Source organism: Tyto alba, unplaced genomic scaffold (assembly GCF_018691265.1).
Source record: "Tyto alba isolate M040663 unplaced genomic scaffold, T.alba_DEE_v4.0 Super-Scaffold_1, whole genome shotgun sequence".
Taxonomy (NCBI): domain Eukaryota; kingdom Metazoa; phylum Chordata; class Aves; order Strigiformes; family Tytonidae; genus Tyto; species Tyto alba.
Window position 1 is genome coordinate 36,909,111 of NW_024881261.1, and position 16,405 is coordinate 36,925,515.

Consider the following 16,405-nt stretch of genomic DNA (forward strand, 5'->3'; position numbering starts at 1 on the left):
ACGACTGGGAAACCTAATGGTTGCAACAACTCCTCAGTGCCGGCTGCCCGCTGAGCTACTGGGCAATATTTTAATTTAACCTAATTTAACTGCTTCCCCTCCCCTGTGGTTTCAGGGAGGGGTTTTACACTGGGAATTATGCACCGTTCAGCTAGAAATAGAGATTCACCTCTGTATTTCAAATAATTACAGGCCATCCAGGCACAGTCTTGGCACAGCACTTGGATGATGCACGCTGGTGAGCTGAGAGCCTGGCTGGAGCATCGTGCACAGTATATGCTGTACGATGATGTTACACGATACAAATCTTTAATTAGCGCAGTTCTGGAGGAGAAAGGCTGAGCAGCTCTCCCTCTGGTGGTGTGGGTATGCCATATCTCAAGGCGCTAATTAATTCTCCACTCGCTGTGAATCAAATCTCTGCTTGGCGTGTCTGTATGGCACTGGGATTTCTCCCGTGGCCCTGCCCCCTGCCTTGCTTCAAGAAAGCCCCCTTATGTGGGCACAGCTCCCACAGGCTTCGTCCCCCCTCCAAACCTGAAAGTCTCTCAGTAGCCCTGAATTTCTGCAGCAATTAGTATCTGTTTGTGAGGCAGAGCAAGGCACTCAGATACGGCGGCTCGATACAACCTGACCTGGAAAACCAGCTTCGGGGGCGGGATGAGCTAATTTCCTACTAATGGGGGGAAAAAAATTGGCGTTTAAGATCTAAAAAAAAGCCAGAAGTTGTTCTGCAGATGTGTATTCCTAAGTCTCTTTTCTTCACTAGAACTTCCTAGTGCTCAAGACTTTTTCTGTACAAGCTGATTATTAAAAGGTGCTTGCATGGGTTTAGGAATTGCTTTTTGGTAAGAAATAATGTGGTGAGTGTTCAGCTGCATAGTGCAGGAGCTCCTGCTGTCCAGGATCCTTTGGCTCTGCTGGGCCAGGGAGATCAGCTCGACCCCAGGCACATTGGTGGCATGTGAAGTTGCTTTGGGTTTGCATCCTCGTTTGATGTCTGTGCCTTTCTGGGGAAGGGGAAGAGAGGGCAGCATCTTCATCTGTGGCGGTGAGAGCAATGCTGCTGTTAAACTTGTCAAAATGCCATTCAGCCCATCGTGCTTCTTAAACAGCACACAGCTGGAGTCTGTTTTCACACTCGGAATGGGAGTACTGCTTTCGTTTGGATTCAGTTCCTGGCCCAAAGTCTGCTTCTGCAATTATAAGGGCTAAAATTTTGCCTTGCAGCAGCAATAAGAGCCCTCAGCAAAGGCAGCTGTTAAATCCCCTTGGGAAAGTGGGTGTCCTGCCCATCTCCACCATGCTCCTTTGAAGGACGTACTTTTTCTTCCATGGAAAGTTATTTAGCTTGATGAAAAGGTAGAGGTAAGTGAAAGCTGCTGCCTTGGAAAGGAGGAAAGGAGAAGACCCGATCTGCTTGGGATGTGCACAGCAGGGCAAAGCTGCCTCGTGCTGCTGGGTGTTGGGTACCGGTTTGTAGATCACACCCCTGTCACGGTGCTCAGCCCTCGCTGGAGATTTCTTGTGGGTCAGCACCAGGGGTGGGTGTGTTACTGCCTTCAGCCGGTTTTGGGGATGGGGAGTCTCTGCCTGGGGAAGCACAAGGAGCTGCCGGCACCGGCTGAGCGCTCCCGGGATGCTCGGTGACCCCGCAGTGGGAATCGTGCGGGGCTGATCCCTCAGCTGGAGCAAAGCAGAGCGGCACCGTCTCCTCCCACCTGAAGCTACAGCTTGCTGGGCTAAAATAAGGGTAACAACACCCTTGGGGACAAACCTGGTGGCTCAAGGGCAAGAGCAAGGAGCTCTGTGGGTCCCTGAAGCTATGTGCAGGTACTGGTAAAGCTGCTGAGCTGCTGCAGAATATGGGCTCTTAGAGAAGTTTGCGTGCAGGGCTTTGAGGTTGCTGGGTTTTTTTAAATATAGCTGGATTTTGCTGACTGAGACAACTGCCCCCTTGACATCTTCCCCGGTGCAGGTGTTGGGTGCTCTCTGGTCCCATGCAACATGCTCCTTTGCTGGGATGATGTGCTGGTTTTGGATCAAAGTCATGGACTAAATAAGCTCAAGGGACATTTTACAAGAGTGGTCCTTAAACTAAGGGAATGGAACCTGTGTATTATATCAAAGGATGGGAAGGTGGGGGGGTGGTTAATGAGTTTGTATTGGACAGTGTGGGACCTGAGTGTGATGTAAATGATATTGAGTAGGGGGTGGAGAATGTGCTGGTTTTGGCGAGGATAGAGTTAATTTTCTTCACAGTAGCTGTTATGGGACTACATTTTGGATTTGTGCTGAAAACAGCGTTAACAACAGAGGGACGTTTTAGTCACTGCTGAGCGGTGCTCACACAGAGCCGAGGCCTTTTCTGCTCCCCACCCCACCCCGGCAGCGAGGGGCTGGGGGGGCACAAGGAGCTGGGAGGGGGCACAGCCGGGACAGCTGCCCCCAACTGCCCCCAGGGACGTCCCAGACCGCACGGCGTCACGCTCAGCATATAGAGCTGGGGGAAGCAGGAGAAAGGGGGGGACATTCGGAGCGGTGGCGTTTGTCCTCCCAAGTGACCGTTACGTGTGATGGAGCCCGGCTGTCCTGGGGATGGCTGGGCCCCTGCCCGCCCATGGGATGCAGTAAATGAATTCCTTGTTTTGCTCTGCTTGTGTGTGTGGCTTTTGCTTTGCCTTTTACACTGTCTTTATCTCAACCCGTGAGTTTTCTCACTTTTACCCTTCTGATTCTCTCCCCCATCCCACCCGGGGCGGTGAGCGAGTGAGCGGTTGTGTGGGGCTGAGTTGCCGGCTGGGGTTGAATCACAACGGATGGGTAAGTACAAATTCAAAGGGCTTCATGCCGGTGCTGGGAAAAACGTGCCTACACTGGAGGAGAGGTGCAAACGGTGCCCAAAGCTCGGCTGCGGTGAGTCAAGGAACACGGTCCTTTGGGGGGGATGGCCAAGTGCATGGTGGAAGGTGAGAAGATGCAGGTAAGGAACACAAGTGTGAGCCCTGAAAGCCTTGACTTCTCCGGTCACAAGAGTAGGGAGCCTGCGATGAGGTGTCCCTCAGCCCAAGACCTTTGCTGCTGGTACTCATGGTGAGTTTGGCAGCCGTCAGGCTGGTAACGCTGCTGTTGGGACATGTCTTTGTCTCTCTTAGGTCTTCTCCTCACCCTTTTCTCGGTGGTGAGGGGCTGTGCAGCTGCAAGCCCTCCTGGCCCACCCCAGGGCATCAGGCATGGTGTTGATTTTCAGTCCCTGAGCTTGCCACAGCATCAGATACATCCCAGGCTTAATGTAGCTTTGCTGGCTCGCTTTCCCAGTAAAACGGCATCGTTAAACATGGCACTGAACAGGACTGCTGCTGGTGCTCACAGCCCTCCCGGTGTCCCTCTCCCAGCCCATGGGGCTGGGAAGATGTGCAGGCACAGCTCTGGGAAGGTCCCTGTGCCAGCAAAGGGGACAGAGGCTGGTGCTGCGACCGTGCTCACCTCAGCTGAGGTAAAAGCAGTATGTCCTGATGGTCCCCAGCTTCCTGGCATTTGGTATTTCCTAAAAACTGTGTTCCTTCTCCAGGAAAGGGAGGTGAAATGTCCAAGTTCCCCAAAACAGCTCCATCTCTGGGCTTAGTTCTGTTCCCAGACAGCTGTTAGCTTATTTCCATATAAAATGTATTTGTGCCACTGAAAGCATCCGACCCAGCTGAGGAAATGAGCTGTATAAGAGATACTCTCTGTCTCAGTGGGATGTGTGTCTCAGGGAGTCATCTCGCAGCCCCCCCATCCCAGGAGTGGGGACAAAGAGACCAGGAGGGACGGGATCTGCCTTTTGCGCATCCCATGGCGAACGGCCCCATCGCCCAGCAGCGGAAGGAGAGGCCGTCGGCACCCGTGGGGTGGTTGGAGCTCCCCCGCCACACCTCGTCCTGCCTTCCCAACCCCAGCGCCCCGTGAGCGGGGCAGGATGCGGCCCTGCTGCCCCCAGCCCGGTGGCAGCAGCGGCGGCACGCCAGTCCCCCGCCCTGATTATTGTTGGGTGTCGAAAAAGACATTGAAAAGCAAGGAGGAGAGCTGTGAAGAGGGTCACTTTAGTGGCGCTTTCTCTCTCTTTTTTTTTTTTTTTTTTTTTTTTTTTTTTTTCTCCACGAGAAGGAAGTTAGAAAAGCAGAGCCCTCAAAGCTGCATTGAAAGGGTGACAGAGACGGGATAATGCGTAAGACGGAGGGAAGGAATCTCAGAGCACTCGCCACGGTGTTTTAATGATCTGTTAACAATTACCCCTTTCAGGGGAGAACATATGGTAGATGGTTTGCTTTAAAAAAAGAAAAAAATAAAGGACAAAAAAGAAAAAAGAAATTACTTCAGAAACTTAAATGATGGTGGAAAATGGTGGGGATTGCGGTGAAGAGCTGGGGGAGGGAGGCGTAGCCCCCGGTGTGAGGGGACGTCAGATGATGAGAGGATGTCGGACGATGTGTCCCCTGAGCATGAGGGCTTTGCCAGAGCCAGAGACCCCCAAAAAGCGCTGGGAGCTGGGAGCTGCTGGGGGTGTCTGGAGCAGGCAAGGTGCCTGAAAGATCCATAGTAGGTTTGAAGAAATGTAGTAATGAAGAAAACTGATTGGGGAGGTGCTAAAGCTCAGGGAGCTGCTGGGACCTGTGGCCCCCCAGGTCTCCAGGACCAGCGCTGTGCCACCGACCTGCAACAAGGTCGAGACATGGCTTAGACCCTTGCACGGCTTCAAAGGACTTGGCAGCGCTTCATGGGGTGGCTGGGGACGGTCTCCCTCCCCGAGGGGTTTTGTGGGCGAGAGCCCTGTCCTTGTGCTCTGCCCGTGGGCTGGAGCATCTCCCTTGACTGCGTGGGCAGAGCTGGCACGGAGCCGGTGGTCCCCTCCCTGTGCCTGGGGGGGGCTGGCGTAGCCACGCGAATGGCTAAAACGCTCCGATGCACCCAGGCGGGTGGGCGCTTGGAGGTTTCCCCGCGGTTACCTGCCGTGAGATCACGGCCTCGGTCCCACTCTTACAACCCGGCGGCATGAGGTTAGCTCGTGGCTCACCAGAATCCCATTGCCAAGGACTGATAGGGGCTGGTGGTGACTTGCCTTGTAGAGCTGGGCTGCTGCTAAAATGATGAGTTACAATTGTATAGTGTTTTGTGTGGAAATATCCAGGTTTGTTTTCTTTTTTTTTTTTTTTTTTTTTTTTTCCCTTTTTATTGCAAATACCTCATTTCTCGTTGAGATACAGAAGTCAGGCTGGGTGCTCACTTCCCCAGAGGTCCTGATAGGAGGGGCTGTGCCACTCGTGGGCTCCCCCGGTTCATTATGCACCTCAACTCGGGAGAAAATAATCCCTTCTGGACATAAACTGTGCAGGGCGGGAGAAGGCTCCCATCCAAAGACTGGGGAGTCAGCAGATGGACCCCGATGCTGGATGAGGGGTTGGGAGAGGGGCACCAGCATTGGGAGCTGGGGTGGGGTGTGTGCAGGGATAACTGGGGCAAGCTGGGATGGGGGACCGAGGGGACACCGGCATGAGGTATGCCATGAGAGGGGCAGGGAGATGAAGGGGTGGGAGCGAGGAGATGGCGAGGCTGAGAGAGAGGAAGGTGGGTGAGGAGGGATGCTCCTTCCTGAGAGTGGAAGGTGGGAGGAGATGGGAAGAGATGGGGCTGGTACAGGGATGGTTGGGGAGGGGATGGGGTCGTGCACTGGGGGTGCGGGCAGAGCTACGGCATCAGGTGCTGCTTGGCTTGGGGTGGGGGCTGCAAGCCCTGGGACAGTTGGCACCAGAAGTGTTATCACAGCACTGCGGGCTGCCAGATGTGGACAGCACAGCTGGGAAGGGCGCTGGGAGGAACGTGAGCTGGTCACGGGGCCAGAGGGCCAAATATCCATGCCACACCTTTGCGTGTGACATCCCTCCTGGCAGCAGTGGTTTGGCTTGAGCAGTGACCCCAGCACTGCGCTGGGTCCATTGCCCAGTGGTGACAGTGATCTGGCAGCAACATCAGCTGGCAAAGGAAGGGTCAAAGCCCCCACCTATTGCTCTGTCTCATGTCAAAGGCTTCGATGAAGCTCTGGAGAGGGGCTAGGGAGTGCATGAGTCCGTCAGAGCACCTCTGCCCTTGTTTGCAGGCTGGGCGGGGAATTTCCTTCCAGACTCCTGGCTTCTAGCAACTTTTTCACTTCTCAAAAGCCAGCTCTGGTGCCTTCTGGCATGTTCAAAGCTTGACTGGTGGAGCTTCTAAATCAGAGAGGAAAGCACGTTTATTTTTGGAGGTCAGGAAGCACAGTCTCTCTGTTTGATAGGCAGCTGGGGGAGTGAGGAGTTTCAGAGCGAGCCAATATGGTCAGTCCGCACCGCTTACAACCTCATCATGCAGCAAAATGCCAGGAGTTAGATTTTTGCCCTTGCAGAAGAGAAGTGCCGATCAGGAAGATGAGTCTGAGATCAGTTTATCCATGGTCCATGTCTATTAATTGATGGCCAAAGGAGGGTTGATGAAAATGACTATTGAAGTCTGTGTTGTCCAACAGTGCTTGAACTCCTGTTTCATTCAACCATCAGAGGAATGTTGTGGTGGTGACGGCTTCTGTGGGATCTCACCAGAAGCTTGTTGTGAAGCTTAAAGCACTTGGAAAACCTCAATGAGAGAAAGTGCTGGATGTTTAACCCACCCTGTCTGCCCAGGCTTTTGCTGAGGTAGAGGAGAAACCTTTCTGGCAGGGAAATGGGCAGGGGCAAGGAGCCGCTTGCCAGGAAGGGGAGAGAGGGAGCAAGCCCGGCAGAGCTGGGAATGGTTGGAGGTGACCGGCTCCCAGGGAGGTGAGGGCCCTCTGTCCTTACCTGGGCAGATACTCGGATGGTTGGGTAAATACTTTAAGGTAACAGGTTTCACAGCACCCACCTGTAGGCATCGCAGCTCAGCATCTGACTGAGCCTTTTGTACCTGATGTTTGTTCCTTGCCTTTCCCTTCCATGTTACTTCTTTTCTTTTCCTCGCTCCTACCCAGAGATAATCCAGGCTTTGGCTGTGCTTGAAATTGCTGCGTTCTGACTCAAAATACATTTCAGCGTCAGAAGAGCTGTCTGCTCTTGCAGCCTTACAAAGCCTCTCCTGTCAGACTGTGTTTTAAGGGCACATAAACATAGAGACAGGTTTCTTGTGGAGCAAGATTGCACACTGGAAGTTCTTGGGCTTTCTTTCCCCTGTGCACTCTCAGGGCTTCTCCTCTTCTGGCGAAGTGATAGCATCCTTCACCCCAGGGCTGTTCCTGCACCTGAGTAGCCTCAGCCCCCAGATCTTTTAGGTCGGAATGTGTGAGGTGCAGAGCCCAGCTCCCAGTGGGGCTAGATGAAAACCTGTCAGCGCTGGTATGGACCAGGCCTTTGAGGCAGATTTCTGCAGCACAGCGAGGGCGAGGGCTGCCGGATGGCTATGGAGGGGATTGGTATCTGCAGGTGGTGGGATCTGTGCCAGTGCTCTAACCTGGGGCAGACGTTCCTCCTTGAACAGTCCTTTCTGCCTTGAGCAGAGAGCTCACTGCCTCTGCAGTGAGGGACACCCGAAGTGGGGGGGGCACCCTTTCCAGTGGCCCTGGCCCGTGCCCGGGAGGGCTTCTGCAAGCCAAGCAAGCCCTCAGCGCGTGTACCAGTTACGCTGCCACAAGAACCCACAAAAGGCACAGTTCACGGGTGGGAAGGTTTACATTTCCCCAAATGCCACTCTGCCCGTTCCCGGCTCCGGAGAACCGCTTGCTCCACGCTCGCAGGATAATTCACGGTTTCCAGGGGAAGGCTCCTTGCGCCCCGGCGGGCACCCCCGGCCCCTGGCCGGCCGCCTCCCCGGGGTCGCGGCGGGGTGTCCCCGGGGCCGGTTCCCCCCGCCCCGGGGCCGCGTTGCTGCGCCCGGCCGTGCGCCCGGCGGGCGGCTCCAGGGGCCGCGCTCCCCGCGCCTCTCGCCGGGGCTTTTCTTTCTCCTCCCATGTATTTATTTATTTATTTTAATACTTTTTTTTTTTTTTTTTTTTTTCTCTTTGCGCCCCTTCTCCTCTCCCTCTTGTAGGAAGAGGAGAAAGATTGTTTGACTTCACAAAGGGGGGCATCTGGTGCACCTTGCGCCTGGCATCTGTGCTCCTTGTGTCCCGAGCAGCGCGCTCGCACCGGGGCGAGGGGCAGGAGGGGCAGGCGTGCATCTGTTGGGCGCCACAATAAAGTCACAAAACAGAGGCGCGGAGCCGGCCCCGAGGAGCGCTGCTCTCTCAAAGTGTCGGGGGGGGGGGGGAGGACGACGAGGGGCTGCGGCTCCCAGGTATTATGCGTCGGGTAGGTAGGGCCGGGGCAGCAGCTGCTCCGGCTCTGAAGGGCTGCGCTCCGCCGAGCCGCTCGACATATGGCACCGCAAATCACGGTACCTCCTGAGCAGCCCCGGCCGGGGGGAGAACGGGGGGGAAAGGAAGAGGTTGTCCCCGGCGCAGGTGCCCCGGCCGTGCGTCCCCCGCGGCTCCGCGGGGAGAAACCGCGGGCGCGCACCGACGGGCCCCCCCGGGAAGGGTGGAGAGGAGCGGACGGCGGCCTCCCCTCCCCCCCCCCCCCCCCCGACCCTGGGGGAGAGGGGTCGGGAGCGGGGCCGGCCTCATCTGCCCTTCCCTCTCCCGAGCAAACAGCCCCCGGCGGGCAGGAGGGCTGCGGCCGAGCCCCAGGCTCGCAAAACGTCCCCGACGCCTGGCAGGCGAGAGATGCGCCGGGGCTGGGCCTGGTTACCATATGTTTTCAATAAAATAAGACAAATAGGGTCAGGAGATAGGGATTGCAGTAAACCTGTTATAAAGCAGCATAAACCAGGCCAATGTAAACGGCAGCAGGGCCCCTCCTGGAAGGGCCGTTGGGTGCCAGCCCCGCGTCGGGGAGGCTCGGCCAGGTGTGATCGGGAGCCCGCCGCGGTGCCCCCGGAGATTTTTATCACGTTTGTGGTAATATGGTGCTTGTTATGCTAACTATGAGTAAACATACCCGGGCGAGCTTTGTGGCGACGGGAGGGAGTTATCGGAAAGTGGCAGTGGGAAGGTGATTCAACAATAAAGTTGTCTTGTTTGCCAGCAGGTGATGTCTGCCCCCAGCCCCGTGATTAATGCTTCCCAAACCACTCCACTTTACAATCTCTTGTAATTATTTATTAAACGAAATCTATTTATTATTATTTTAGCAAACAGCGGTACCAGGTGGGGCTTTCTTTTCCTCTTCAGCTTTTGTTTGAAGGACGTTTGAAGTGGGCAGTCTGAGGCTTGGAAACTCGCTCGCCAGATTTTTTTTGTCATCCAATTGCACAGGCACACACACACATACACACACACAAACACACACACAAAAAACCCACCCAGCCAACCCCGCCGGGCCCTTCCTATTCATCCTCCCCTGCCCTCCGAGCAGCCCCTCGAGAAGGGGCGCCCGAACCGCGGCGGGGGCCGGCCCCCCTCGGCCCCGCTCCCCCCCCGCCCTCCGAGCGCCGCCGCCGCGGGGGAGCGGGGCTGTCTGCCCGCCGCTCCGCGCCCCTGGAGAGGCAGCGCGCACCGCTTCGCACCGCACCGCGGCCCTCCCGCGGGGCCGGGGACCGGGCCGGGCCGGCGGGGACCTGCCCCCGTCCCGCCGCGGCCCGAGGGGGACGGGCCGGCCGCTCCCGGCGCCGGGATCTCCGGCCGGGAGCCGCCGCCGCGCCGCTTTGGTGAAGGAGCTGGGGGGCTCCCGTCCCAGTGGGGCTGCTTCCCCCCGGCGGCCCTGCCCGCACCCCCGGGGGGCGCCGGGCAGTGCGGAGGGGCCCCGGCCCCACTACCCGCGGTTCCCCACCCTCCGCCGGGGTAAGGTGCCCCCGGCCAGGGCCGGTCCCCGCCGCCCGCCGCAGCCGGTGCGCAAAAATCCCCGGCACGTTTTGCGCACCGAGCCCCGGCGGCGGAGCAGTCCTCCCCGGGCCCAGCGCCCGGCTGGAGAGGCGAGAGGGACCGGGGGCTACGAGGGGCAGCCCTTCCCCCGCGGGACCCGGCCCCCGTTTCCCCGGGGGGAGCAAAGACACGGCGCGGGGGAGCAGGGCAACGGCGTGTCCCGTTTCCCCCCCCACGGTGCTGGCGCTCGCCGCCCGCAGGGCAGCGCCCGCGGCTCCGCCACCCGGTGTCCGGGGGGGAGGGAGGGGGGCAGGGCTGTCCCCACCTCTGCGGGGGGCGAGGAAAGGGGTCGGGGGGAGGCGGCGGGGTCCCCTCGCTCCCCCCCGCCGGAGGGGGAGGTCCCGGGAGCGCTCCGCAGCGCCGGGGCGGTGGGAGGTGGCTGTGGTTCTGCCGAGGGGAGCGGAGCCGGAGCGGGGCCGGGGGGATCCCCCAGGGCTGGCACCGGTTGGGACACACACACACACACACACACACGACACCCCGCTTGCCCCGGCGGTGCGTCCCCGGGCACCCTGGCGCTGCTTCGCTTTGCGCAGCCGGGTCCTCGGGAGCTCTCGGTCACCGCCGAGACCCTGGGCCGGGGCCGCCCGCCCCGACCCCCGCCGCTGCCCCCCGCGGAGCCCCGGCGTGCGCGGCCGGCCCAACCCGAGGTGCAGCCCCCCTCCCCTAACTCCCCACCCCTCTCCCCGCCCCACTCGGGGTCGGCGTCTCGGCCCGGGGGTCCCGTCCCGAGGGAAGGCGGGCGGGGGCCAGGCAGGGGGGAGAGGGGGCGGGGGGTCCCGGGGCGGCGCGGCGTGGGAGCCGGCGGGGTCTCGCGTGGCGGCGGGCGGTGCCGGGCCCGGCACGCTCCCGCCGGGCTGATAAGATAAAAGCGTGCCAAGGGGTGGGTGCGGGCGGGGGGGGCGCACACGCCGCCCGGCCGGGAAATCCCCATTGTCTGCCGGCCCTATATATATAGGGGCTTAACGGCAGTCGTGTGCCGGCCGCGCAACCTTTCCTGCCCGCTCCCGAGGGAAAACGGGGAGGGGGGAGCGGCGGGGGGCGCGGAGCGAGAGCCGCTCTCCCTGCCCCGCAGCCTCGCCGGGGCTCAGCAGGTCCAGCCGCGGGGGAGAGGGCTCCCCCGGGCCGGCCGCAGCGCCGCTCCCCGCCGGCTACCGGGGGGGCTCGGCTTTGCAGGATGGCCCCGCAGAGCGACCGCTCGCCGGGCGAAGGGCAGCCTTATTTCGGCGGCGCCGAGGACTCCCCCTCCGCGGCCGGCGGCGGCCCCGCGGGCAGCCGGGGCGCCTCGCCGGCCCGCACCGCCCTGGCCCCCCGGGAGGCGGGGGCCCGCAGGAAGGGGAAGGCGCGGCGGGGCCGCGGCAAGGCGAGGAGCGAGGGGTTGCTCAGCAAGCAGAAGAGGAGCCGGCGGATGAAGGCCAACGACCGGGAGAGGAACCGCATGCACCACCTCAACTCCGCCCTGGACGCGCTCCGCAGCGTCCTGCCCACCTTCCCCGACGACGCCAAGCTCACCAAGATCGAGACGCTCCGCTTCGCTCACAACTACATCTGGGCGCTCACCCAGAGCCTCCGCCTGGCCGAGCAGGGCCTTCCCGAGCCCCCCACGCCGCCGCCCCCCCCCCCCGCCGCCGCCGCCGCCGCCACCGCCGCCTCCCCCGGGCCCTGGGACTCGCCCTGCCCCGCCGCCCCGCCGCCCCCCGCCCTGCGCCGCGGCCCCGCCGCCTTCCCCGCCTTCCTCTGAGCCCTCCGCCCGGCTGCCTTCCCCCCGCTTTTGGCCTTCAGAGAACCGGTGGGGCGCCGGGGGGGGGGGGGGGGGGGGGAGGGATGTCCCCGCGCTGCGCGCCGGGGGGAAGCGGGCGCCCCGCTGCCCCCCCGCCCCGTCCCGTCCCGCTTGGCTGAAGCGCAGCGGGAGCGGGCGGACAAAAACAAATCACGGTTTTGTACTCGGAAACGGTAAATTATATTAATTTGTCGCTATCGGTATTTATTGATTATATTTCGTAACAAATATATATTTTGTATATAAGAGTATTTTTGGCAACGGTGGTCCGGCTGTTTGTACCGGGGAGGGTAGCCGCGGCTGTATTTTTTTTTTTTTTTTTTTATTTTTGAAGAGGAGAATAAAGTGTGTCGCGGTCAGACCTATGCAACGCCGTAGTTTTTCCACCGACGGCTCTCGGGGGCTTTCAAAACCGCGCGCGTCCCGCAGCGGGGGGGCTTGCGCAGGGCCCCGGGCGGTGATGCCGGTGCCGGGACGTTGCCCTGCGTGGGGCGGAGAGGCGGTTGGAGAGCGGCGCAGCGGGGTCCTGCGCCTGTGCGCACGCCCGTCGGGGCACACGCTCGCGTTTAAAGCCAGCCTCTCTCTGGGCAACCCCGCAGGGCTGTGGCCGGCCTGTGGGACACCCCCGTCACGCATGATACCCCGTCCCGCCGGGCAGCCGTCCTGCTCTGCCCGCCGCGCCCCTGGCAAGGTGCGCCCGGCCGCAGCCCGCCCCCCCCCAACCCCCCCCAGGTGGATTTGCAGCGTCAGGCTCGGCCCTGGGGCTGTTTTGGGGATGTCCCCCGGTACGCAGCTCTCCAGCTCCCGGGGCGGGGGGGTGTCCCCGGGGCAGCGTTGCTCCAGGCCGACCCCATCCTCCCCGAGGGAGGGTTTAGCCGGGGCAGGAGCGGAGCTCCGGGGGCAGTCGGAACCCGCTGCCCTGAAGCGGGGGGCTGGAGCGGGAAGTGGGGGGCATTAGGCCTGTGAAAATCGCAGGAGGTGGGAAACGCAAAACCTCCCACGCCACGGCGAGGCGAGGAGAGGAGAGGAGCCGTAGGAATCCCGCGAGCCCTTCCCGGCCGTCTCCTCCCAGGGACTCAATTTGTAGCGGGTAGATTTACGGCCGGGCCACCTCCCCTCTCCGCGCTGCCCCAGCGGGGGGGCAGTCTCTAGACAAAGCGGCCCGCGAGGCCAAAAGCCCATTGTGATGCTAATTGTTCTCAGCTGAGCCCGTTTGCCCGCGGCAAAGAGACGCTATTGAGGCAATTTGTAGAACAAAAGAAATTTGGTTACTGAAAACAAAGACGCACGCACAAACACCCAACAACACCCCCCCCCCCCAACAAATACCCCCCCCCCGCCTAACACCCCCCCTCCCCGCACCGCAACAAAAGAGGTGAGAGTGAAACCTGCCCGGCTGCGTGATCGTGGAGGCCTTGTCCTGCCGCCCCCCCGCAACTCCGCAGACGCGGAGGGGGGGGGGGAGTGGGCAACCGCAAGGGGACCCCCCCCCCTTCATCCCCCTCCGCCCCCCCCCCCCCCCCGCCCTTCCGCGCTGCTCCCGCTCCCCGGGAGCCGTGGGGTGTGTGTGTGTGGGGGTGTGTGTGTGTGGGAGGGGGAGTCCCAGCGGCGTGGGGAGACGCGTGGGTGCGCGGGGCGCGGAGCGGGGCGCGGAGCCGCCGTCCCGCCGCGGGGCCGCGGGCTCTGGCCATGGTGCTGAAGGCGGCGGCCGGGCCCGGGCCGCGCCTCCGTGCGCCGCTGCTTCCCCCGCCCCCCCTCCCCTCACCCCCGCTCCCGGGGCTCAGGTTTCGGGGTCTGGCTTGGCCCCAGACACTGGGGGGGATTATAGGGGACCCCTCCTGGTGTGTACCCCCCCCCCCCCCACCAACCCGGTGCGTGTCCTTTCGGATTTGCTGGACTCAGACCAAGCACTGTGGGGGGCGGCGCGTTCAAAGTGCGTGTGTGTGGGGGGGGGCTGCGGGCAACATCGCCCGGTCCTGCGGTGGAAAGGAGAGGCCAGCTTGGCCCTGGTGTTAACCAGGCACCTTGCAGCTCGGAAAACGCATGGGGCTTGGCGGATTTTGGAGAAGCGGTGATCCGTTCTTGTGCGCTTGATCCAGTTTCGGTCAATGAACCGTCCCACGGAGAGGAGCTGCGGGCGCCCCGGGCACCCGGGAGAAGGGAGCGGAAGGCACCAGTGCTGAAAAGCAAGGCGAGCAGGTCTCACTCTCTACTTGAGCTTTATTGGAGATCTGCTCTTTCTGCTGCCTCCTGGGAGCCGCTCATCCATGCAGAGCCCCACTACTTTGCCTATTCATTGCTTTGAGAAGCAATACCCACGCTGCTGGAGAAACGCAGGCCATGGGGCAAGGTTGAGGGCTAGGAAAAGGCAGTGTGTGCCTATCTCTGTGTGTACTGTTATAGTCCTGAACGTGATCTATCTGCGTCGTAGATCAGATAGGCAGAATGAAAGACCTAATAGTATTCCTCCCCCTTCCCCCCCTTTCTGCCTGAATTGCGTATTGTTTTCATACTCTTAACAGTCTGCAAAGTGCTCCAAGGCCTCCGTGTGTGGCCACAGGCAAAACACCGTGATTATTTGGGTGATAAAATCATGTAATGTTTTCCCTGTTAGCCCAGCTCCACGCTGATATCTCCCCACAGGAGATTTCACCTTGCCCTAGCTATGTGTGTGTGCCGCGCAACTGAGGAGGATACCACCACACTCATTTAGGCTGCAAAAGGAGCATTTTTTTTTTTTCCACAAAAAAAAAAAAAAAAAAAAAGCAAAAGGAAGCTCAGGGTCTATATGAGCAAGAAGACGGGCAAGAAGAGCCTGAGAGCCATGTGAAAAGAAGGTATTACAAAAGTCCCCAAAGATATCTATACAGTTGTATTTTCGGAACGTGGTCACTTTAGTGGGTTTTACTGCATTGCAGATTCTTTTCTCTGTAGGCTTAGGATGCTTCTGGTCTTCCAGCCGTGGGGCTATGGGGGGGGGTGGGGGGGGGGGAGGCGGGCGGATTTACTACCTCTGGAGAACTAGTGACTTCTTTAGGGGCTTGAATGCTTTTTTTTTTTTTTTTTTTTTTTTTCCCTTTGCCTCCACATTATTAGGTTAATCATTGCTTGAACTGGTTGCTATGGTTTTGGCAAACCCATGGAAACTTGATAATGAAGACTGAAAGACTCCTTTTCCATTTATCTTTTCTCTATGTTTAGTGCATGATGGTCTCATTTCTCTTGACGGGGCTGTCCCAGTGCCAGTGCCCGGCCTTTATAACCACGGCTGCTGTAATGGCCTCTGGACTTTTTGATGTGGAAGAAACAGGTGGCTGCTGGGACCGCGACCGTTTCAGAGATGCAGGCTTGTGCCCTTGCATACTTGCAGGCGACGGGTTGAAAACAAACTTATCCCGGGCACTGCCAGGTTTGGTTGCTGAAATCCCGTGCGAGGCAGACTCAACTTTTATTTTTGCAGCCAGGGGAGATGCCCTTGCTACAAACAGATGTTTTCATGCCCTCAACACTCAGTTTTAGGTCTTCTGTTTAGACAAGAAGATTTTTGAATATGTGATATTATCCTCTATTACAGAAATAAGGATGCTTTAGACCTGTCTCCTCCTGAACCTTCCCTTTCCTCCATAGCTGTATTTTACGGCTGAACTCTGGCTGTAGGGGTATCCAGCAAACCCTGGCCATGCCTCCAAAGCGGTCTCCTGCAGCTGCCTCCCCAGTGCTCGAGGTTAAAATGGGAGACTGAGGATAACGGGCAGTTGAAAACAGAGCCCGTAAATTAACTGCACGGCTCAGAGAGGCCAGGCCCATTGCCAGGGCCAGAGAAGGAGAAACACCAGGGTCCTTTCCTCAGCGACAGAGTCGCCCCCCTCCTCCTTGCTCCCGGCCGACTCCCTCGTGTCTGAAGGCTGGCGAGAAAATGAAGGTGATTCCCATAATCCTAGGGCAATTCCTTTGACCCCAGGCCTCCGCTCTGTGCTCTAAACACAGCTCTAAGTGAGTCGCCTCCTGCCCTCTCACATTGTCTGCCTCTGACATTGCAGTCAGGTTTCCCTGCGGAGGAGGCAGCCGGGGCTGCCAAGCGCTGCCTGTCCCCTCCACGCCGCTGCGAATCAGCGGGGGCTCCTGCAAGAGGAGCAGACCCTCTCGGCTCTTCCCAAGGGCATCGGGGTGCCCCGGTGTCCCCCCAGAGGTGCTCCTGCTCTAAGCCGTGGCAGGATGCTCGGCTGCGGCTGCGCTCCCGTCCTCCCGCATCGCCCGCACGTTTCGGTTTAGCCGCGCTCGCCGGCAGAGAAAAGGCAAAGAATCGGGATTCTTTCATATGGTCAGCACTCAAAAGTCTGCCTTTCGCCCCCTCCTCCCAGCTATAATGACAATCCAAAGAGTTCCTGATAGGGTTTTAAAAGATGCTTATTCATTCACTGTCCACCAAGCATGAAAATCCAGCTCATTTGTTCATTTGTTGCCATTCTTTGCCCAAACGACCCCACAGGGGCTGAAGCCTGTTGCCGAAAACTTGTCACTCACACTTTTAACTTCTTTTTGTTGTACTTCTCTTTATTTCATTCTTCTGGGTCCCCACCTCCGCCACCACCCCACCCTCTCCTCCGGTCACAAAGGCAAGTCTGGGAAGCTCTTTAAAGCCGCAGTGGCCCCTTTTAAAAATCAATACAAAAAAAAAAAAAAAAAAAAAA